Source organism: Rhodamnia argentea, chromosome 10 (genome assembly GCF_020921035.1).
Source record: "Rhodamnia argentea isolate NSW1041297 chromosome 10, ASM2092103v1, whole genome shotgun sequence".
Classification (NCBI taxonomy): Eukaryota; Viridiplantae; Streptophyta; class Magnoliopsida; order Myrtales; family Myrtaceae; genus Rhodamnia; species Rhodamnia argentea.
In genome coordinates, this window is record NC_063159.1 from 18,010,407 (window position 1) to 18,035,933 (window position 25,527).

General features: G+C 38.8%; 1 long non-coding RNA gene and 1 pseudogene across 2 annotated transcripts; both read left to right on the forward strand.

The window, feature by feature from the left end:
• Positions 1-10,121: 10,121 nt before the first annotated feature.
• LOC125312560 lies at positions 10,122-14,818 on the forward strand. Of its 2 annotated transcripts, none has more exons than XR_007196725.1 (5): positions 10,122-10,295; positions 12,684-12,812; positions 14,397-14,528; positions 14,620-14,682; positions 14,791-14,818. It is a non-coding gene; the product is annotated as an uncharacterized LOC125312560 (long non-coding RNA). The 2 variants fall into 2 exon arrangements; XR_007196726.1 differs by lacking the exon at positions 10,122-10,295 and adding an exon at positions 12,220-12,407.
• Positions 14,819-15,046: 228 nt separating this feature from the next.
• Positions 15,047-16,590, forward strand: LOC115752330 (annotated as a pseudogene).
• Positions 16,591-25,527: the final 8,937 nt, after the last annotated feature.

Below are 25,527 nucleotides of genomic sequence, written 5' to 3' on the forward strand. Positions count from 1 at the left end.
ACAACAGGAAGCGTATTGCTAGCATTCATAAAACCAGTTCAATCTGTTTGGGGAATGCTCCGATTACGACACGGAATAATCGACCTCATAAACCTCTGCAATTCCCCAATTCACATATGAACAACAAGTCGAAGTACTAATTAGGCACAGAAATAATCATCCTATGAAGCCAAGGAACAGTTGAACTTACATTTTCATAGCGGGAAGCGTATTTGCTAGCATTCTTAAAATCAGTTCAACCCGTTTGGGGAATGCTCCGATTACAACACAGAATAATCAACCACAGACCTCTACACCTTCCCAATTCACATATAAACAACAAGCTGAAGTACTAACTCGGTACACAGAGAATGAATCCAAAAAGAAACAATCATCCTATGCAGCTAAGGAATAGTTGAAACTACATTTTCGCAACAAGAAGGCATAGCACAAACCACGCTGAATTTGGGGAATGCACCAATTATGACACAGCATAGATCAATTGCTTAACCCTCCACACATTTCTCATTCGCATCTAAACAACAAGCCAAAGAAAATGCAAAGAACCGCGCAATCAGACAGAATGAGAGATTCACCAAACCAAAGAAGAACTACAATCTACAATCATCCGTCACACCCCAATTCCTAAAGGACGGGGCAATAACACAACCAACCTTTCTTACAAAGAATGCAATCTCAAAATGTAACGAGATAACAATATATATAAGTTCATATATATTTATATATATATATATATATATATATATATAAAGGTCATGCGGTTACAATAACAGAACTTTCTATAAACCATTAAAAAAAAATACACATAATCACCAAAAATTTGCTTTAGAAGCTCATCGCCTATACATACAACTTATACAAAAAAAATCTCCTATCAAAAGTCCCCCCGCTGATGTAGCACTCTCCTACTTGTGCGTCACTAAAGAACTTGAAAATCAAGTAAGATGAAAGGAGTGAGCTAACACGGCTTAGTGAGTAATATATTTCTTCTAAATGGACCGAACAATCACTATGCACCTTTGTAAAAATAATATATTTTCAACAAATCTTTTACATATAGGATTAACAACAATAATAACTTACAATCATAAATCAACAATCAATGGTGAATCCATTGAGCAATCCCAAATCAAGTATCAATGATCTATCCACTCATTAATCTCAATCAAGACAAAAGTTAATGGTCCACTCCATTGACTACTAGAATGCTCCATATCAAGCTATGGTCACGTTTAATGCCGTGATAAAGGCGGCCAAGTTTACCCCTCTTGGATAGGTTTTATCGCCTATATCAGCCGGTGGTGTGGCCTAGAAAGACGTCATGATAGTATGCATACCTCCCCCACTCAATGGGTTCTTAACATAGCGATATGAGCAGAGCACATAAAGCACAATCTCCAATAATCCAACCAAAATCAGAACCATCTCATAACAACTCAAACAAACTCCACAATAACATTTATCGACAAAATGCATTTCCTAAACCGTACATATAGTTTTTAGATATTTCCTTCGCAAAGCATTTATTCAAGGCATTTCAAATGGTTTTCCTTTCAAAACTATTATAAACAATATCTTTCAAAGCTTTATCAATCAACGACAAAAGATAGTAAAGGTTCGATCCAATTTATACAAGAAATATGCTCGTCTTATTTCATAACGTATCTAGTATTCTTTTCATTTTTGAAACACGAGTTTACAAACTCAAAGAAGAAAAGTACTATTCACTTGATAAAGTCAAAATTCAACTACGAAGGTTACTTGAACCGACGCATCCGAATGCCTAGTCAATATAGAAAAATGGATCAAATCAAGTAACAAGTCATCCTAACGTAGGACTCAGCTAAACTACACTTATTTAGCAACAAAACGACGACTACGTGCCAACGGAAGATTGTCCCTAACAGAAATTCAATGTTGTCTACTATGGACAGCTCGCGTGCCGAAACCATTAAGGCCATAACTTCCTCCATCGATCTCCGTTTCAAGCCATCTTGCTGTCCACGCGAAGCTTGTCCAACGTATTACGAAAGTCTCAACATGGAAAACCTCAGCCGGTAAATAGAAACTAATGAAATCAGGCCTTGAAGTTCACCGTTGGGTTGTACCGTAGCGCACCAAAATTGAAAATCCTGTTCCGAGCAAACCGTAGTGTCAAATTAAGATCCGGCGAATACTACGGGTCCATAACATCCTAAAGTTTAATTTCCATACAAAAACGTAATCAAACGACCTTCAAATCGGATAGCGCAACTCAGATTCTATCAAAAAATGAAATTGAGCCCTAAATCCGAAAGTTCCTCTAATTTAAACAAGTAAGGGCTTCAATTCTTACTTGGCGTTGCGAAAATGGCATCGATTCTATTTTGGGGTGAAGGCGCACAAAGATTTCTCTCTCCCTCTCTTTCTTTCTCTCTCTTGGTTCTCTTTCTTCTTTTCCTCGTTGCCTTTGTTGCTACTTCTCTTCTCTTGTTCACAAGAAAATCCGATAAGAGGAATTAAAGATGGGCTAAGTGGGTTTGCATATGGGCTGGTTAGTGGACCTTTCTATTACAATCTACCTTCCTTAAAAAAATTTCATTCTTGAATTTAGACGTACCTTAATCATCAAACAGGTAAGGATACTTACGTCTTGCCTCCTCCTCCAGTTCCTAAGTAGCCTATCTTTCTGTGTGGTTTTACCATTGAACCTTTACATAAGATATAGTCCGCCATCGTAACACTTGATCTTTCCTATCAACGATCCAGATAGGCTGCTCCTCATATGTCAAGTTTTCATTTAACTTCAACGAAGTGAAATCCAATACATGTTCAAGATTCGGTACATATTTTTGCAATAAGGATACATGGAGCACGTTATGCACCTCGAATAATGCTTATGGCAAGGCCAGTTTATAAGCAACTTCGTCAATCTTCTCTAATATTAAGAATAGTCTCACATATCTTGGACTCAACTTCCCACGAGTGCCAAATTGCATAATTCCCTTCATATGTGACACCTTCATGAGTACATGATCTCCCGCATTAAACTCTATACTGCGTCTTTTGAGATCTGCATAACTTTTCCGATGGCTTTGAACAGCTTTCAAATGCTCTCGGATCGATCCGACTTTCTCCTCCGATCGTTGTATGAACTTAGAGTCGGTTAGTCTTTTATCGCCAACATCGTCCCAACAAATAGGACTTCTGCATTTTCGACCATATAAGGCTTCAAAAGGAGCCGTCTTTATACTGGAATGATAATCGTTATCATAAGAAAACTCTGCCGGATGTAGATGTTCATCCCACAAACCACCAAAGTCAATAATGCAAGATCTCAACATATCCTCTAGTATCTAGATCGTTTTATTTGATTATCCATCTGTCTGAGTATGAAAAACCGTATTAAAGTTAAGTTTGGTACTCAGCACCCTTTGTAAACTCTTTCAAAAGTTGGATACAAACCTAGGATCTCTATTGGAAACGATGCTCACCGAAACCCCATATAGCTTGACTATTTCATTCACGTACCGCTTCACCATGTCTTCCATTGAAAGGCCAAGTCAATATGACAAGAAGTGTACCGACTTAGTTAATCGTTCGACAATTACCCATTTAGTGTTCTTACCAGTAGGCGCCCTCGGTAAATCGACAATGAAGTCCATGGTGATATGCTCCCATTTCCATTTAGGTATCTCGAGTGAATGTAGCCGACCACCTAGTTTCTGATGCTCAATCTTTGCTTGCTAACGGACCATGCATTGATCGATAAATTTCACAATATCTTTCTTCATGTTGATCCACCAGAAATTTCTTCTCAAATTCCTATACATCTTAGTGCTTTCCGGATGAATCGAGTATTTAGTAGTGTGAGCCTCCTGCATTATCTCTTTTTTTAATCCTGTATCATCGGCAACTCATAGCCGACCATGGAATCTCAATGATCCATCCATATGGATACTAAAATCTGGTTGTCCCCTAGCTTCTACGCTTTCTCTGATTTTTCCCAACCGATGATCATCATTCTGTTTAGTCTTGATTAAATCAATCAACGTTAACTACACTTGAAGATTAGCCAACCGAGCACTAAGCCGATGCATCAACACCTCCAGTTATAATTTCCTCATATCCTCGAGAATAGGCTGTTGAGAAGTAAGCAATACTGCCATGTTCCCCGATGGTTTATGACTCAGAGCATCGGCTATTAAATTAGCCTTACCTAGATGGTAATTGATGGACAATTCATAATCTTTTAGAAGTTCTAACCACCTCATCTGCCTCATATTCAACTCTTTCTGAGTAAAGATATACTTCAAGCTCTTGTGATCTATAAAAACTTCACATTTTTCACCATATAAATAGTGTCGCCATATTTTCAAGGCAAACACAATAGCCACTAACTCCAAATCATGAGTGAGATAGTTCTTTTCATGTGCTTTTAACTGTTTAGAGGCATAAGCAATAACTTTACCATCTTGTACACGAACGCAACCAAAACCTTCTTTAGATGCATCACAATAGATAGTGAAGCCACCGGTTCCTGAAGGCAAGGTCAATATAGGAGCCGTCACTAATCACCTCTTCAACTCTTAAAAACTACATTCACACCGATCTGACCATACGAACTTGACTCCTTGCTGAGTTGAGCGAGTAAGCGGACTAGCAATTTTGGAAAACCCCTCCACAAATTGTTTATAATAATCAATTAACCCAAGAAAACTTCTCACTTTAGTAACATTTGTAGGACGACTCCACTGAACAACCGCTTCAACTTTCTTTGGGTCAACGGAGATACCTTCTTTCGAGATCACATGGCCCAAGAAGCGTATATGAACAAGCCAAAAGTCACATTTACTAAATTTAGCATATACTTTTTCTTGCTCAAAGTCTGCAGAACAATCCTCAAGTGCTGCTCATATTCCTCCAAACTCCACGAATACACCAAAATATCATCAATAAATACTACAATAAATCTGTCAAGATACTACCTAAACACCATGTTTATCAAATCCATGAAAGCAACTGGTGCATTTGTCAATTCAAAAGGCATAATAAGAAATTCACAGTGGCCATACCTTATTCTGAAAGCAAATTTAGGCATATAATCTACTTTTCTTTTCAGTTGATGATACCCAAAACAAAGATCAATCTTAGAAAACACCTGAGCTCTCTGAAGCCGATCAAATAAATCATCAATTTAAGGTAAAGGATATTTATTCTTGACCATCACATTATTAAGTTCTCAGTAGTCTAAGCAAAGCCGCATGCTACCATTCTTTTCCTTCGGAAATAGAACAGGAGCTCCCTAAGGTGAGATACCGGGTCTAATGAAACCCTTATTCAAAAGCTCATGTAGCCGCAACTTCAACTCTTTTAATTTAGCGGGTGCCATCCGATAAGGAGTCTTAGAGATAGGTGTGGTACCGGGCGGTAATTCAATGCAAAATTCAATCTCTCTATCAAGAGGTAAACCGGTTAAATCATCGGGAAACACATCTGGAAATTCTCTAACAATCGGAAAATCTTCTAGCTTCACAACTTCCTTACTAATGTCTTTTACATATTCCAGATAGCCACAATAACCCTTTCTCAAGAATTTTCTCACTTGCAAGGCTAAAATCAACCTTGAAAAAGAACTTTTACATCTTCCTAAAAAAGAGAATTCTGGCTAATTTGGAAGTCGAAAGATAACTCTTTTGGAGTAACAATCAACAGTAGCATGATAAGCCCATAACCAATCCATCCCAAGAATAACATCGAAATCTCTTATATTTAACACCACCGGATCCACGGGTATTTCAACATTATCAATATGAAGCATACATCTCTTGAACACACGATCCGCAATCAAGAAATCTCCGGTAGGAGAATCAACACATAATTCACAAACAAGAGGCTCGGGCAACGTATCCATTTTGTTTGCAAATTCAGCCGAAATAAAAGAATGAGAAACACCATGATCAAATAATGCATAAGCATATCGAAAGGCAATAGAAATATTACCAGCAACTACTATGTTAGATGCTACAACATCAACTTCAGTCATAACAAAAACTTTCCTAGTTGTCATATGCCTTCGTTGATTATCCTGGGACCTACCAATAAAGGACGCATCCTTTCTTATAGGACAAGCACAAACCAAATATCCAGGTTGTCCACATATAAAACAAGATCGGCAATCCATTGAAGTATCCATCTGCATAGGAAAATTTTGCCGCAAATATCTCATCTTGCCACATAAGAAGCAAACTCCCGTCTTCCACTAGCATTGACCATTGTGATGTTTTCCGCTACCAAGGGCCTTGAATAGTGATGTTTTTACCCTTTCCTGGTCGATGAATGCATCTTCGCTTTATGCTGCCACTTGTATGACCTTTTTAAGAATCGGTGAATTTGGGCCTCTTAGGTTGAGAATCACCTTGTATCCCTCATTCCAAAGCCCCTTGTTCAACCCTCATCGCACGTTCCAGCACGTCTTTGTAAGTTGTGAGTGCAAGAGGCATAAGTATGAAACGAATCTCGGGTCAGAGCCTTCTCTAAAAATGTTCAACCTTATCCTCTTCACTAGCAACAAATTGCTCCGCAAATCTGCTAAATTGATTGAAGCGGCCCGTATACTCCAATACCGTAGAATCACCTTGAGATATATGAGCGAAATCACTCCTCATCTTCACCTCAACCGGCTTCGGAAAGAATTGAGTATCAAATGCCTCAACAAAGTCCTTCCAGGAAATAATTGCATTCCCGCCTCCAAGGGCTAACCCGGTGCCTTCTCACCAATATTCAGCTTCACCTTCTAGATATTTAGTGGCAAAATCAACCTTCTTCTCCTCGGGAACCTCTTTAACTCTAAAGATTCCCTCTATCTTCCCGATTCAACGTTCAGCCACAAAAGGATCTGTTTTCCCATCATAAGTTAGTGGTTTCGCCTTTCTGAATTAGGCAAAAGTGTTACCTCGATCACTCCAAGTGCAATAACTCCGGATACATCATTTTGAGTCCTTAGCTGTTGGCTCTGCTCCCTTGCTTCTTGTGAGGATGCTCTTGTATCATCTTGTCGTCTTGTCAAAGGCTTGCCTCTAAAACCTCGAGGTACATCTCTGGAATTGAAGTCCATAGCTCTCTTGCCCCTATCTCTAAGAGAAACAAGCGATGGATCTAAGTCGAAGCTCATAATTACCTAATCCAAGAGCAAGAGTACATCTTAGTATCTCATAGCCTAACGGATTAAAATCTATCACACTATCTCACAACATCTCATATATACCCATAGAGATCAAAACCTACGCTATGATACCAACAAATGTCACACCCCAATTCCCGAAGGATGGGCAATGACACGGTCAACCTTTCTTATAAAAGATGCAACCTCAAAATGCAACCCGATAACAATTTATATACGTTCACATATATATAAAAAAGTCTTGCGATTACAATAACAAAGCTTTCTATAAACCATAAAAAAAGATACACATAATCACCAAAGATTTACTTTAGAAGCTCATCAACTATACATACAATTTATACAAAAAAAATCTCCTATCAAAAGTCCCCCCGCTAACGGAGTGCTCTCCTACTTGTACGTCACTGAAGAACCCGAAAATCAAGTAAGATGAAAGGAGTGAGCTAACATGGCTCAGTGAGTAATACATTTCTTCTAAGCGAATCGAACAATCTATATGTATCTTTATAAAAATAATATATTTCCAGCAAATCTTTTACATATAGAATTAGCAACAATAATAACTTACAATCATAGATTAACAATCAATGATTAATCTATTGAGTAATCCCAAACCAAGTATCAATGGTCTATCCATTGATTAATCTCAATCAAAGCAAAAGTCAATGGTCCACTCCATCGACTACTAGAATGCTCCATATCAAACTATGGTCACGTTTAATGCTAAGACAAAGGCGGCTAAGTTTACCCTTCTTGGCTAGATCTACCACCTATATCAGCCGGTGATGCGGCCTAGAAGGATGTCTTGATAGTATGCATACCTCCCCCACTCAATGGGTTCTCAATATAGTGTTATGAGTATAGCACATAAAGTACAATCTCCAATAATTCAACCAAAATTAGAACCATCTCATAACAATTCAAATAAACTCCACAATAACATTTATCGACAAAATACATTTCATAAACCGTACATATAGCTTTTAGATATTCCCTTCGCAAAGCATTTATTCAAGGCATTTCAAACGATTTTCCTTTCAAAACTACTATAAACAATACCTTTTAAAGCTTTGTCGGTCAACAACAAAATTTAGTAAAGGTTCGATCCAGTTTATCAAGAAATGTGCTCTTTTCTTATTTCATAACATATCTAGTATTCTTTTCATTTTCGAAACATGAGTTGACAAACTCAAAAAAAAAAAGTACTACTCACCCGATAAAGCCAAAATCCAACTACGAGGGTTACTCGAATCGACGTATCCAAATCCCTATCTAATATAGAAAAATGGATCAAATCGAGTAACAAGTCATCCTAATGTATGACTTAGCTAAACTACACTTATTTAGCGACAAAATGACGACTACGCGCCAACGAAAGCTTGTCCCTAACAAAAATTCAATATTGTCTGCTATGGACAGCTCGCACACCGAAACCATTAAGGCAATAACTTCCTCCATTGAACTCCATTTCAAGCCATCTTACTGTTCACACGAAGCTTGTTCAACGTACTACGAAATTCTCAACATGGCAAACCTCAGTCGGTAAATAGAAACTAACGAAATCAGGCCTCGAAGTTCACTGTTTGCCTTGCATTGTAGCGCACTGCAATTGAAAATCTTGTTCCGAGCAAACCGTAGTGTCAAATTAAAATCCGTCAAATCCTACGGGTCCATAACATCCTAAAGTTTAATTTCCATACAAAAACGTAATCAAACGACTTTCAAATCGGACAGCGCAACTCAGATTCTATCAAAAAATGAAATTGAGTCTTAAATCCGAAAGTTCCTCTAATTTAAACAAGTAAGGGCTTCAATGCTTACCCGGCATTGCGAAAATGGCGTCGATTCTGTTTTGGGGTGAAGGCGCACAAATATCTCTCTCCCTCTCTCTTTCTTTCTCTCTCTCGGTTCTCCTTCTTCTTTTCCTCATTGCTTCTGCTGCTGCTTCTCTTCTCTTGCTCACAAGAAAATGTGATAAAGAGGAATTAAAGATGGGCTAAGTGGGTTTGCTTATAGGGTGGTTAGTGGGCCTTTCTATTACATCATCGGCATCAACTAACCGACGAATAACTACAATCTACAATCATTAGTGCCTCGACTTGTGGCAAAAATCATTGAAATGCACGGAAATGGAAACCTAACGCTAATTCATGACAGACAATAACATAGCATCAACTAACTGAAGAAGAACTACAATCTACAATGACGAGCATCAACATGCATCAAAAAATCACTGAAATGCAAGAAAATGAAAACCTAACGTGAATTCATGACTGAAATTAGAAGGAGGAACGTCACTCACGAGGAATCTACCACGAGCTACTAAATCGGCACTGCAAATCAGAAGAAAACATGATCAGCATCAACTAACTGAAGAAGAACTACAATCTCCAATGATGAGCATCGATGTGCAGCAAAAAATCACTGAAATGCACGGAAATGAAAATCTAATGCGAATTCATGACTGAAATTAGGAGGAACGTCACTCACCAGAATCTACCGCAAGCAACTAAATCGGCACTGCTCACTACAAATAAGAAGAAGAATGATCAAAGATGGAGTAAAAAAAAAACAAAAGGTTTCGCCCATTTGAGTAAGCGAAGAAAGCGAGTGATCGTCGTCGTGAATGTGTCTGTGAGAGAGAGAGAGAGAGAGTGGGCAGGGGGGAAATGAGTCGAGGCGCGCACCTCAAAAGAGAAGAGTGCTGATTAGTTTGAATGGGACGCGGCTGATACTCAAATACTTTGGCGAATCCGACGTCGTTTTTGCCGGTTTCTTAATTTTTCAATCAGTCACGACAATAATGTTTAAACGAAATCGAAAATAAAGAAAAAGATAACAATGAGAATAAAAAAATATATAGAGAGAGAGCTGTTAAAGCAGAAGTATTAGGTGGAAAATGAAAGAAGGAAAAAAAAAAAAAAAGGGTCGTTAATATAATAAGTACACTTAATAAATCGGCAAATTAAGAAATTTAAAGTCGTTTCCTGCACTCGCCGTCGGCCTTATCGGGCATGAGAGGTCTCTCGGTGTTCATCAGCGACATTCGCAATTGCCAGAACAAGGAGCAAGAGAGGCTTCGCGTGGACAAGGAGCTCTCGGCAACATTCGCACTGGCTTGAAGAACGAAATGGTTGGGGTTTCTTCCACTGATACTAGTGCTTGACGTGCAGTTTGAATTTTGTTCGAATTTTGCGTCGTTGGTTGGTTTTTCCAGCGCTTCTGGGGTCAGACAGGGGAAAAAGGAATTCAGTGTTGCGCGGTTGTAGTTGCCCTGCGCTCTCGCGGGGGATTTTGTCAATGCTCGTGTTCATTTGAGATATTGTGAGCTATGAATGCTGCTACGCCGTGATTACTCCTTAGTACTTGGTCCCAGATGACCACGAGCTGTATAGATTATTTGGCTTGGCTGATTACAAAGATTATTTTTGCATTGCAAGTTTATCGAATTCCTGGCAGAAAGCTATGTGCCGGAAGCTCTGTTTTGGTTGCTTGTTCTGGAGGACTTACGGGGAGCGAGACGAACAGGTAGTGACTTCTTTACAACTCTTGGGTTTAGACGGTGGAAAGGTGGAGCATGGCTTTAAACTGGATGCTGGATCGAACCTGATCAATAACAATGTGGTCTCATCCAGTCCTGGCAGTTGAATGTTTTTGTTGCCTGAAGAGAATGGATACCCCAATAGCACTGGCTCCGTCATGTAATTACATTGATACTATATTACCTGGGTACTCTGCTTCAAGAATGTGAATGTGAATAATGTTGGTCTTAGAGTATTAGGTCCTTTAGCCTTCATCTCTCATGCAAAATCAAGTTTCACGTGGTGTTTACGGTACAATTGGCAACTGTGATTTTGTCAGAAGCTTTTTTGCTGCCAGGCAATGCTGCTTTGGCTTAGCAGATTCCAAAGTCAGCGCAACCAAAAGCTTGTCATATGTAGCTAAGAATAGCTTGAAACCTGATCAAGGGTGGTCTTGATGAGTATAGATTACTATGGAATGATGAAGTTCAAGGAACATCTAGGAGAAGATACCTTGGAGTTTGAATAATTTTGCAAGCATATGAATTCCGTAGACCTAAGGGAACTTAAGGAGTAAATCAGCTGTTCCTTTAGTAGTTCTGACAAAGTAGTTATGGGTGTTTATGATAGAAAAACAAAAGATCATACGTGAGGAGACTGCAGAAGAGAAATTGGAATTGATCAAAATAAGTGGAATTTTAAGCTTTCCTGAGTTTTGATAACTCTGATTTTGGGGTGTATAACAGATGGTGGACGCTGATTTTCCCATCATATTTTCTTTTTTTCGTGTGTGTGTGTGTGTACGCACCCGGGTTGGTGGGGGGTTGTTATTGGTGGGTTGCTGATGAGATTGACAAAATTGATGCATTCTTATCTTGGTTAGGAGTTGGAGATATTTTGAGCTCTTTTGCTCTTTGAGTGTTGTGCAAATCCTAGACAAGTACTTGTGGAGGGCGTTTAATTGGGAGTCGGTGAAGATTGGGGATTCCATTGCAATGTCCTGTCGTTAGTTTTCATCTGAGGATCTTTGACAACACGAAATGTAGCATTGCCCTGTAGAGTAGCTTTCTTTGGAATTGTTGCTAGAGAATCTCTTCCTTCGTCTAATTTTCTGAAAAGATGGAAGACTCTGATAAATGCTCTCTTTACGGCAAAATATATATACACTTACGGCACACGGATGAGAGGCGCATTTACTAAATCACAATACTCAGAGTGAGTTTTTCTCCTGCTGTGCCCATCAATAGTAGGGTGAGAGTTACCCACCGATCGGTGGCCAAGTTGGTTTGAGTTCGGTTCCTTTCACGAGAGGTCCTGGGTTCAAAACTCCTCGACACCGGTGTCTTAAGTGGGGGGTCGTGGTGGTGGGCTCCTACGCTAGCCCCTTCCGAGGACTAGTCGTGCTTCACCGCTGTGTTGAGTGAAGCTCGCCGGCCGCGCGGAACCTCGGTCATAAAAAAAAAAAAATAGTAGGGTGAGAGGACATATTGATGATTTTCTGCTTGGAGGGAAGGAAAAGAAAGCAATTTCCTAATCATCCCCTGTACTTCTTCCTTTGTTCTGCTTTATTTTTTCAAGAGTATGGAGTAAGATAAATTGCGGATTTACTATGTTTATCCAAATTCAGGCCTGTTGTTTTGTCTGTGTGCAATTGCACTTATGGGGGTTCTTGCTGCATACCAATGTCACTTTCATGAAGATTGGACATTCTAGTCAGATTTGAGGTTATCTTTCTTTTCATGTAGATTTCATCTGACAATGGTAACGAGCATTGGCATGAAAGTAAGATGATTGGAAAGTACGTTGGAGAGATCATTTCCTGTGCTTCTCAATTTGACATCATAATTCTTATCAACTATAGTCTATATTTATACTCAGTATATAGGATTCTTTGAACTTTAGGTTGATTAGCTCATGGGTTATTGTTGTCATTCACCAACGTTCTTCAAGATTTTGCCAGTCATTGCAAAAACTAAATGCTCAGTTTGTTGATTTGGCAGGGATTGACGCCTTAGGAAAAGACGAAGTATGTTTGGAAGATGCTGTTTGGAAGATGCTGTATATATATATGCTTGGTTATGATGTAGATTTTGGCCACATGGAATGCACCAAAATATCTTGAAAAGCAGGTGAAGTTCTAATTTTTCATCTTAATCCTTTTATAATGTTGTATTTGCTGAACTCTCTAGCAAGAATGGTAGTATGAGGATCTTTCTTGGATAAATCATGACAATGGGTTGGTTGCTCTCAAAATTCTTGGACTTCTAGGATAAATAAATCAAGATAACTGTTGAGATAGTATTTTGATTGCGCTAAGATTGAAGCTACTAATGTATCGAATAAAATAATAGAGATCTATAGTATCCCTCAAACTAAAATTTAAGCTAAGTCAGAACTTGACTTAATCTTAGTTAGTATCTATTAGAATATGAATAACTAAGAGATCCCAGCATTAGATAATTGGTAGAATCTTCTTCAGTGGTGTTCCGTTTAGGAATCAAAGACAAGAAGATCCCTGTCATGGTTTTGCAGCCATCCTCATAATTATTGGCTTCTCATATGATGATTGCTCTGATGATTGGATTGATAAGTGGGCCAGATATATCAAGTTGCAGTGCTGTACAACTCCTAGAAATTCCACTGCAATGAATGTTGTAGCATTCTTAGGAATAAAATATAGCTAGAGAATCTTGGAACAGTTTGGTTTGTAGAAACAAAGAGAAGCGGATCTATTCTATCCCCAATAAGTACCAATTTGCAGTGGGGGTCGATTCCATTTTCTATGGACAGAAAGAATTTTTCCAATCTCTGGTAAAATATGGTAAAAGATGGTAAAAGACAATATTAATAAGGTGATAAATGCATTGTTATGCTTCTACATCAAAGCAACTACCCCTATTGAGTTATTCAGTGCCACTTTGTATAAATGGGATCGGAGCAAGCAACATATACAAGCCGGGCTAGCAAAAAATCGAAGTTAATCGGAAGCTTGATCTAAAATTCTTGAAGAATTAGCTTTTTATGCTTACATATGTAATAATCTGGCAAGGGGGGCTTATTCAGAGCGGGCGCAACGGACAACAGGGGTGGGGTCACTGTTTGGTGGTCAGGACATCCTTTCTTTCCAGAAAAAACTTCCCTCGTTTTGTTGTTAAGTCCCTGAAAATATCCTTCAGAGAGTAAAGGCTTAAAAGATATGCTTTTTCTGATCCTTTAAGTGGAGTTAAGGGTTTGATAATTAGCACAAAGGGTTCCAAGTATTCCTGGAGCTGCTACATGCTCCTTTCATCTTAGAAGAGTGTTCCATTGTGACAGCGTTTCACAATGATGTGTGGTTGTGTGTGCATGTCACGTGCCTGTGAGTCTTAATCGCTCACACATCTCTCTTCCTCTATGTTGGCTGAATATTAGTAAGAGGATCAGCGAGGTTAGTGTTCTCTTATATCTATACTGTAAAGAGAGCACTCGTAATGTATAGTATAAAGAGTGACATTGTATCCTGTAGCATTCTCGTCATTTAATGAACAACTTAATAGTATAAATAGAACACGGACCCACTACAGCCTAGTTGGGACTTTTTTCATCAATCTCTTGTGTCATAATTTATATAAACAAATGGAGTTAATTACTTCATTTTTCAAGAAATTATCCTCTAATTTCACATGAATAGTAGGAACAAAAGTGACTTGTCAGTTTGCTGTCTATTTTTGCAGGTTGGATACATTGTAATAGCATGTTTACTCAATGAAAACCACAATTTCCTCTGATTAGCTATAAACACTGTCGTCAATGATATCATTGGTCAGAATGAGACCTTCCACTTCCAATGCTTGGCATTGAATATGGTATGGCTATGCGCTTGTCATTGGAATATTTCTTCTGTCTGAAGCTTTATTTTTCTGGGTTAGTGATAATCTTTATTCTTCATCGTCTGAGGTGGGGAATATTGGTGGTAGAGAGTTTGCTGAATCTCTGGCACCTGATGTGCAAAAGTTACTTGTAAGAATATCTTGATTTTAATCTTTAATGTTAACTTTTCCTTCAGATTCTTTTTTTTTAAACCACTTTCCATTAGGTTTTTGGTTTTAACTTATTGTGTACGTATAGATTTCTATAGCTGCAGACCCCTTGTGAGGAAAAAAGCAGCATTATGTCTCTTGCGGCTGTATCGAAATAATCCTGATGTTGTGGATGTGGATGACTGGTACTTTCAAATTCTTAGCATGGATGTCACTCTGTAACGACAATGAATGTTTGGTTACTTATTGGAAGTTTCTCTCATGATTTCTGAAGGGCGGATCGGATGGCTCACCTTTTAGATGAACGTGATCTAGGTGTGTTAACTTCTTCAATGAGCCTTCTCGTGGCTCTAGTCTCAAATAACAAAGCATATTGGAGATGTCTTCCAAAGTGTGTTAAGACATTGGAACAACTAGCTAGAAACGAGGATATTCCACAAGAGTATACTTACTATGGTATCCCGTCTCCCTGGCTTCAGGTTTGTATATATCTCTCCATCTTTCAGAATATAGGATGTTGCAGATTCCGCACTTCAAACATTGATGGCATGGTGTGCATTAGTTCAGTAAGTACAGTTGATTCTTAATGGCATTGCCATATTTTGTCTCTTACGCAAGGAGAATGATTGTACTGGGATCTTGGTGACTTGTAGTTCTGTTTAGAAAGGTGTTGCCTGGTGGTAACATTTATAGGAGCTTGTTAGGGCTTGGAGCTATCTTTTAGCATGAATAAAGTTCAAGTTATCATGGGTGCTAGAAAAAATGATGTGCAAGCCAATAATTGAGGAGATATCAAGCCCTGTCACCATTAATACTTCCATATAGAATTCGTATATTGTGTGACCTTACACCTGTTTCATAAGTATAACCGCTGCTAATGAGTTTCTTTTCAGAACAATATCCAGTACGAAAATCTTTTTGGAGTTTGTTGTTTTATTTTGTTCATTGTTCAAGGTTTCCATTTCATGTTTGGATTCTGATCCTGGATTAGCTTTTCATATGTTGCTTTCAGGCACCAATCTAGTCTCGTGTACCTTAAGCACGGTGATATCATTCTTATGCGTGTCCACTTGACACAGGTCAAGACAATGAGAGCTCTGCAGTAGTTCCCTACAATTGAAGACCCGAATACGAGAAGATCATTTTTTGAGGTTTATATTCATGATAGGGATTTATTGTCATACTAACTAGAACTTTTTTTAATGAGCTGCGGTTTTTCAGTTAGGTGCTGCAAAGGATACTAATGGGAACTAATGTTGTTAAGAATGTGAATAAGAACAATGCTTCATATGCTGTTCTCTTTGAAGACCTCTCTCTGGTAAGCATGCTGCCTGTTTCTTATTTTTATCAAACCATATGGATAGTAGGTTGCAGACTTGCAGCGGTGATTTTTAAACTGCCTAAGCTCAAACGTAATAATCCTCAGTCTGGTTTTTCTCTTTGGAAGAAGTCCCTCAGCTCATTGACTTGTTGTTCGTATTTTTATTTTCTATCCAGTCACTTTGAGTGACTCTGTCTGTCGGTATTGCTTAATTTTACAATTTCAGGTTATGCATCTTGATGCTGAAGAAGAAATGATGTCTCAATGTGTTGCCCTTCTTGGAAAAATTCATTGCGGTTCGTGAACCCAACATAAGATATCTTGGTTTGGTGAGTTGCAGTATCTGCAAAATGGAGCTCCCCAAGTCTGTAATTCTATGATTCTAATTGGTCAATTGCCTTCATGCAGGAGAACATGACATGGATGTTGATGGTAACAGATGTACAGGATATTATCAAGAGACACCGACCCGAGTCCTCAGTCATTCTTCGACCAAACAAAAAGTCCTCTGTCATTCAAGGCAAAATAAAAGGCATTATTGCTGTCAAAGGTAGTGCATTTGCATGATTTGAGCTCGGTTTGATTTTAGCTTAAACTTTGACTCGATCTAATTCAATAATTGAGGCGAGTTCGAGCTTATCGAATACCTATTCAAGTCAGAGTTACGACTTGAAAGATTGAATTCCGAGGAGTTTAGGCTCGGATATATCAAGCGCTAAAACCTTCTCATCGGATCGAGTTTGAATATCGAATTGTCGCAATTCAATTTGGATTACAATGCCAAGAGTGAGTGCAAAATGGATAGTGGCAAATGCGAATCCACAAAAAAGGTGGCGCCTGCTTTTTTCCCCTCTTTTGGGGACGAGAGAAAAGAGATTGCATTCTTCCTCCTTATAGGGGATTCGGCGTGGTGGGAGGGAGGGAGGGAGGGAGGGAGGGAGGGGAGTGCGTGCATAGTCTTGATAGTCCACGGCCAAAAAGCGAAGAAATAACAGGCTGAGGCTGGCAGGAAATTGCTCTGTCCTCGTTGGATTCAACTTCTACTTCCATCGAAAGCTACAAGACTAGAGGACCCATGGTCGCTAGCTCGCCCGTACCAAAATATTTCAAACGACATAGCATAGTGTAAGTCAACGACAAAATGAATGCACCGTGTTTAATACTTGGGAAAAATATTGACACACACACATATAGGATAAAGGCCCATCAGAAATTACTTATTTTTCAATATATATAACTTGTTCGATATATTAATCATTTGCGATTTGCATCGGTGTTTCGCCTTAAAAAAAGAATGTGAATTGTGTGCTTGCTCTCTTTTAAACCGGGCAATCCATGAGAGAGAGAGGAGAGAGATCTTCTTCGATATGGTGTTCTGTTATACATGAGAGTGCAGAGCATACTTCTCACATTTGGAGCATTTCTATGGTATTTTCGAAATCTAAGGCTTATGTTTGGCCGTTGAAAAAGAATAAAGGTGCTTGTATTACGATCTCATGGAGAACTTCAGTAGGGGCATAGTAATAGCAAGTAAATATCATCTGGTTATTTGAAAACTTTGTCACCACTCCTATAACGACACTTTATATTGTTCAAATTAAGATAATATACGTCGTTACGAAGCGTGACTTCATTAGGAGAATCAACCGCCGATGGGCCACAGGTTGATCTTGGATTCTTAAGTTAACTGTATTACTGAAGGAGATGAATCAAGAGGGGGCATAGAGTGCGGTTCCAACATTTTGACTAGCCCATTAAATTGATCAGTTGCACTTACTCATCAAAAGTAGAAACGCCACTTTTAAATTACGGTGCTCGCTTATCACTAATGACGATGCGAGATTCGAGGATTGGTCATTGTTGTTTTGTTTTGATGCTGAGATAGATCCGTTCTCGTGCAATGAAAATGTGCTTATCGCAGCAATTTGTGCTTTGTGGTTTTGCTTTACTGTTTACAATTTATTTTGTTTTGAACCTCTTCCTACATCATCTCAATTTCTAGATATGAATGGAATCTTTACTTTCGGCCAAAAAGAAAAATTGACTTGGGGCACAATCTTTTTCTTGTCGGTCTGGTCAAACTTGGCCTGGGCTTTAGTTCGGAATGAAGCATCAGACTCGTTCTTCCTCTTCGTCCGATTTTGGGCCGTCTTTTCCCTTTTGAGTTGGAATAAACCTTTCGAGTACCTTGGATCTCCAGCTGAAGTTGCCCTCTATACCAAGACTAGTTTGATAAGTCAACGTGCAAAGGAGACAGCTCTAACTGTGCTCAAACCGCCGCAGTTTCACATCGCTTGAAATCATACTTGGGTGCTCTTAGTTCATACTTTCCTGCATTTGTCTGTCTCTGCGTACTCTCCTTTTCACCACAAGTATAGGATCCGATGCTCACATGCGATTGGTCGAAACATGATCATGACCATTCGGTGCATTAACCGATCTCTGCCGAGGCATATGCTTCTTCCATGCCTGCAATCTACTGTAGAGAAAAGCAACTCCAAAAAGAGCTTCTGCATTGCCGTAGCATAGATTAGGAATGTCGCTGTTAGTATTGCTTGAATCCTTCCATCTGATCTCGACATTTCTTCATTATAGATTAAGATCTTCTTCAGAGCAACAGATTGAACAGCTATTATGTCATGTTACATGGGGCCTTATTCTGATGTAGTTTCATATTTTGAAGTAATTCTAGTCCAATTTCAATCAGAGTTTTATCTTCTACTAAAGTTCCATTTTTGGTATTGGAGAAACTGGTGTCTAGTCAAGTAATAGCACTGGTCTCGAGAGATGTTTTTTGAGCTAATTAGGGCATGGTTAACATGCAACCGTTTCTATTCTTTGGTTCTATTCCTTTAGCTACTTCAAGTTCCAGCTGTTACTTAAGCTAGGTCTGTATATTTCCATTACAGTTGGAGAGCTCTGGCAGAATGAAACACCGAAATAGGCATGTTTTAATACGAGACAAAAAGTTTCTCCATCTGTTATTCAGGGCTTATGCACTTGCATAAGTAGATTTTTATTATTGTTCTTGATCCTGCCAATAATGTTGTAGGTAGCTGTAAAATTTACTCTTCCGCCATCCATTTGGTATGAGATTGAAGTATCGGACGTAGCTGTCTAATGCTCACACATGCTGGAAATTTTGAGCCTTTGGAACCACTTTCGTGGAAATGTCCTGTTAAATATTGTTGTTTCCCTAAGTAATGGTATTGCATATTAATTAGGCCAAATTTCCTCATCATGCCATTTTTTTCCCCGTGTGTTTCTTTTGCATGTACCAACGGTGTCTCGTATCTCAGTGCACATCAACTGTTATGTTTTGAGTCATTGCAAGATATCCTTGGAGTTGGGAACTTTCTGCTGGAGTGAGAGAACAGTCCGCTCATGGTAAAAAGAACAAGACATCTGCTTACCATGTGGAAGATGGAAATCTCATAGAATCAGAAATGGAGACTCCGGCTGATACTTGCAAGAGATTGCCCTAGTTCAAGTGAACTGGATTACAGCGTGTCGATGTTTATAACTTGGTTGGTTGTGTTGAAACGATGGAGATGGAGAGAGACATTTGAATAGCCATTGAACGGTGAATTCATTTCTCTGACGCTAGGACAAAAGCTGCTGTACTTGTACGAAATTATGAGATGGTCCTGCCCTTGGCCAGACGAAAACGACCTTTATTGGAGATCTGTCACGGCTCTAAATCTAAAACTTGGAAAGGGACAAAATATGTGCTGCTCCATTCATGTGCTGTTGTTTTCATATCTTAGAAAGAGTAGCTATCTCTTGTTAAGCCGAGTCATGTGCTATTGCCCACCAGAGATTTGCACAGGGATACCCTGGGAGATATGGTGTTATGGCATCAAAAGGCCGACTGTCTAGTGTCTGCTTGTGCCCATTCCGGTTCATGTCTTGGGCCTATTGCTGTGTTAGGCCAAATTTCCTCATCAGCGGTGATGCTGCGGCAATGGTGTAGATGCTAAATGAATCCACTTGTCTTGCCCTGAAATGATGGGACAAGTTCGGTTGTTGCAATGTGGAATCGTCTTACAAGCGCTAAGGACAATCGGGAGTATGCGGAGAAAACTTTCTTGTAAGAATCAGTAAATCGACACAAACTAAGACAGTATGAAAAAGTGTAGATCCATGTAATATTGCCTTACCTTGAAGGATTACCAGCCCAGAAACTCGGGTATCCTCGATGGCTTGTTATATAGTATGTAATTCTTTGTTTGAACTCTTCTTTTGCTTACTTTTCTTAATTTTTCCCTCCTTTTCTTTAGTTCCCAAGTTGTTAGGTTTCAAGTTATATGATGTTCTCTAACAGAAGCTGTAGGAACTGACTTGCAGACATCGCAGCTGCGTCTCCTCATGCTTCAATCATGGATTAGTAACCAGACAAACCCGACAGATGCTATGCCTCTGCGTTGGCGCGCTGAAGACCAGAATTTCCACTTTTAGTTGGATACGATAAGGCTCGCGTGGGGGATGGGACCTACCGAAAGATATATAATTCACGACTTTGGTTAGATGTCCTCAATTTAGATCGTTATAGCCATTTCATGGATGGACCAGGTTGGCACTGGGCTGCCGGTGTCGCGTGATTCGTACTATCGGCATAAGATGCTTCATTTGTTGCTATCAATGCTGTTTCCGGACATGTGAGGATGATTTCGTCTCTTGAAATCTCTTCACGCTTACATTGAAATCCTCATAAAGTTTGTGCTTGGTCTGTTTCCACAGCGGTACCTGGAAGAAGTGGGTAGTCCTAAGTTGTCTCTCTCAAATGGGACCATTGACAGGTTCAGTAAAGATTCTGCCTCTGTCTCTCTCTCTCTTGCCTGCTGGTCAAAAGGGGTTTTTTGTTTAGAGGTAGAAGATGGAAGGAAAGATTTTACAGGGAGGCCAAAATGTGTGGTGCGCAAGAAACATCACGAAATCTTTGCTTTTTTTAATCAATTGTCACTTCTCATAAAGGATTATACTCTTCTGTGAGGTGCGGAATCAATGCCTTTCAACAGTTCAGAATGGTTGGTGTGGCTGGCTCAGTAGCATCCATCCGAGCTTCAGAAGCCCGAAGTAGGCAAAACCGTTCATCAAGACCTGATCTTTTTTAGTTTTACAAATCATTAAATGACTTCAGTTTTTTGGTGATTAAAGGGATAACGATACAGATTATCCCTGAACTTTGATTCAATGTAGAACGTGATTCTTAAATTTTTTATTTATTCAATGTGATCCTTGAACTTTAGACAAGTGTATAATATCGTCTTTGAATTTTTAGTCCGTGCAATTTGGTTTTAAACTTTTGGTACATGTGCAAATTTGAAAATTTTCAATGTTATCATTTTTATTAATTAAATAGAATGACAATATTGGGCATTTTCATGTAATCCAGGAACTAAATTGAAGTTCATGGACCACATTGAATAAATTGATAATATCACACATCGGCTAAAGTCCGTAGACCACATTGAACAAATTAAAATTTCAAGGATCACATTACACATTAAGTCAAAATTCAAAGATTATTTGTGTCATTTTTCCTATGATTAAATGATGGAGAGCTTCTTCATCACTCTCGTGAATCGTGATATGTTGGCGCCTTGAATTTAAGCAAAGCCTGTTTATCTCAGCTATTGTTGCCGATATGCATGTATTTCTAAACCAGCCTGTGCATGACCTACGAAGTTAGCAAAGAACGAATATTGTTCTCACGATAAACAGACCGTCTAGTAATGACCCATCGTAGCCACGGGCATTCCATCGCGAACTTTGTTGTAGAATCGATGAATGTGCTCGAATTTCGAAGACTACAATTGCATTACAAGAGCATAGAGTAGGGAACGAATATTGTAACTAGGAAAGGTAGCTCACAAGCAATGTGTCTTCGACCGCCTGTTCTAAACATTTAGCCAAAAAAACAGTTATCAATTGCCCACGTTCACTTCAAACATGAATAGAAGGGGTTGGATATACCCAATGCAACAAACCCACTTGAGAGGGTTTGGACCACATCCCACCTATGGTGTCACGATTTATGACGTCATCGCTTGGACAAAGCTTGTACGGGCACTCATCATTTCTGGTGCGAGTTGAATTCGAGTGACGGACCCTTACATCAAGTAAGTCACTGATTAGAAGACAGAAGTGACGTGAATTTGCCCGTATATCACTATGGACCTGCAATAAATCTGAGCAGCAATAGTGGGGGCAGCCAGGGACCAATGCTCCTCCAAAAAACTACAAAAACGAAATGATGAACGGATCAAATTGCACAGACATATCTCTGAAGACAATTCAAAACGCTTTGAACAATAATCGTACAACATCAATCAAGGAGTCCCGTTTGGTTTTGTAAAAGATGGTCCGTATTAAATCATCACTTAGGTTTTGAATTTCGAATTCTATTTAGGTTAAATTCCCTAAGTTCCCTATTTGTCTTTGAGTTATAAATGCTTGTAGGCGACCTATGAGGTTTTTACTTTCCACTTCGTGCTTCAGTATCTTCCATCAAGAAATTTGTGTGCAAAGTATGCCATTGAGCATGCACGGCATCCAAATTTTATTCGGTAAAAGTTGTCTACAATTTTCATTTGTCAAATTTTACAAAGTCCCTATGGCTTCAAGGCATATTAGAATCCATATATCGTTGATTTGAAGTCAGATTTTACAGTTGACTATCCATCGACTTTGATTGGATTTTATTGAGGAAATTCATTGATTTTTTAGAGGGAAAATTGTCCTAAAGGTCCTAGACTTATTGCACTTTTTTCAATTCATTCTTAATTTTTTTTAATTTTATCAATTGAGTCCTAAATATTTTGACAATTGAGTCCATCGATCGCTCACATGGACCACGGTCGACACTAACATACACAATTTTAAATAATGTTTAATATTTTTTGTGATTTTGTATTTGTCTTGTTTTCTCTTTTTTGTTTTTCTTTTCTTAATGGTCGGTGAGGGTAACCAAGCCCTCGCCGATCGCGCGCAAGGCCGGGCGAGGGCCGTGACCCTTGCATGTGGTTGGTGAGGCGTCGTGGCCCTCACCTAGCGGCCGGGGAGAGCCCGGCGACCCTTATTGGCTGCTCGTAAAAGAAAAGCAGAGAAAAAAATGCAAAAAAAAAAATTAAATATTATTGAATTATCTAGTTGACGGTCGCAATCCACGTGAGCGATTAGGGGTGTGCAACAGGACCGGGTTTACGCAAAAAACAGACCAAACCACCCAAAAAACAAGTCCGGGAATCGATTCATGTTCAAATTGGTCCGGAAATAGGTTCTAATTTTTGGAAAATGGTTGGAATAGGTTTGGTTCCCCGTTCCAAGTGAACACCTACCGGGGAACAGGTCCAATTTTTAGCTACCGTTAAAAAAATTGCGAATCGATTATAACATGGTAGGTTTTGGTTCTAGGTCAAGAACCTACCTACTCGGACCATGCTCACCCCTAAGTAATTACCGATCAAAATTGGTCAGATGGACTCAATTGATGAAAGGCGAAATGTTTAGGACTCAATTGATAAAATTAAAAGGTTTAGAACTAAATTGACAAAAGTACTATGTATTTAAGTTTTTTTTTTATAATTTGCCCAGTTTTTAGCTAAGCAGCACCGACACGTGACACGATATAACATGTCAACACATCATTTCTCAAAAAATATAGAATTCCAACATATTGTCTATTAAATGTATATTTTTAAATATTACATGATAAATTATCGTGTATATATAAAATTATCAGCAATGAGTTTTTTCTTATTCTTCTATTAGAGATTCACGATTGTTTTTTTTTTTACTGGTTGGGTATGTTAATTTTGGAGTGGTTGGATATATGACTTAAGTATGTATATATATAGATATATATATATATCCATAATTTATTGAAAATGCTTAAAATTGACCTCGTACGTGTCGAAATAGCTTATCGAGATGCGGGACTTGCGTGACGCTGGCGTGTCTAGAGCACTAATCACGTATCTGTCGTATGTCGAACATGATACGACATGATATTGGAGGGTTCTGAAAAGTGTCAATGCTTCCTAGATTTTCAGAGTCTATAATTTTGAGAAAAATAAACGTAACAGAGATTTTATATGCATTTTGAAATTGTACCGTGTTTGGCGGTTCTTTATGAATATTTCTTCTGTCCACGTGAATTTAAGATTCCTGGATATTAGGAATCAAACTTTTCTAAAGCTACCTAGTCTACACAGATCTGAGGATAGGGATGAAAATGACAAGTAATAAGCTCCAAGCTGTCTTTACTCTTTAGGGTTTCCCACAGAAAAAGAGTATCTTCAACATGCTGACTCTCGGCACGGGCCAGAAAAAGAACATGCTTTCCAAATCATCCAGATTTCGACCAAAAAAAAAAATCATCAGGATTAATCTCGTACTGACAACGTGATCATAAGCTCCATGTGCGTCCGAAGTTTCTGCTGTTGCAATCTACTTAATTGAGTGAATGCTCAAGTTCGTGTAAGAAAACCCTAATTAGAAATCTTAAACTCGATAAGGTATCGCCGCGCTTTTTTGAAGTAGACAAATTTGCTTGATTGATACTAGACTTCCTTATTTTTCACTCAATAAAAAACAGCAACCCAACTTTCCTAATTACCATTGGGTCCGGTTTAGCGGCTCAAACTCGAGAAATAACTTAACATAATTGCTTCAGCAGAATTTCTCCACGACAAAATACCTTTCACCGAAATTCGTTCTTCAGTTTTTAAATGTGATAAGCGTCGTGTGGCAATTCCAAATAGGAAAGATCTAGATAGTTAAAAAATTGACACGTAAATTATTTAAAGATTCCAATCTCATTACACAAACGAGGTCCCAACCGGAGTTTGACTCAATGGAGAGACTCAGTCAGTACAATTCAAAGGATGTTGATACATATAAACTTGGAAGAATTCACACAAACATAGACCAAGCCGGAGTTTGACCCGACGAGATGGCTTAACAAGCACAATTCCTACCAAAATAACAAACTAACGCACCCCACCCAAAAGCGTGCCGGAATTTGACTTGACGACAGAGTCTTGAATACACTTTGATTCTACACCGGAGGTTGACTCAACGGAGCCAAATCTAAGATAAAGATAAATGCTGGAGTTTAACTCGATAATGAGAATTTGAAAGCTAGAGCTAAGAATAGTAGCATTGCAATAAGTAAAGATAAAGTAATTTTATTGATTTGTTCGGGGGTTTATTTGAATGTTTGGTGGTGTTTATAATGATTGAATAGGTCTTCAAATAGCTATTTGTTTTGCGCAAAACTCCATGTAACTGCTGCCCACTCTGAAACCTTATTATTGGTTTAGTGCTCTTCTTTATTATTTAGATAAGTTACACCCACATTCTCCACTTCTTAGGTCTTCTGAGCTGAATGCTTTGGAAGCTGTTTTGGTGCTCAAGTAACTGTCGATAGCCTCAGGATTGCTTGTGTTGGTTTAGATCCTTTTTTATTTTGTTCACATGGGTTGCACCCACGTCTTTCAT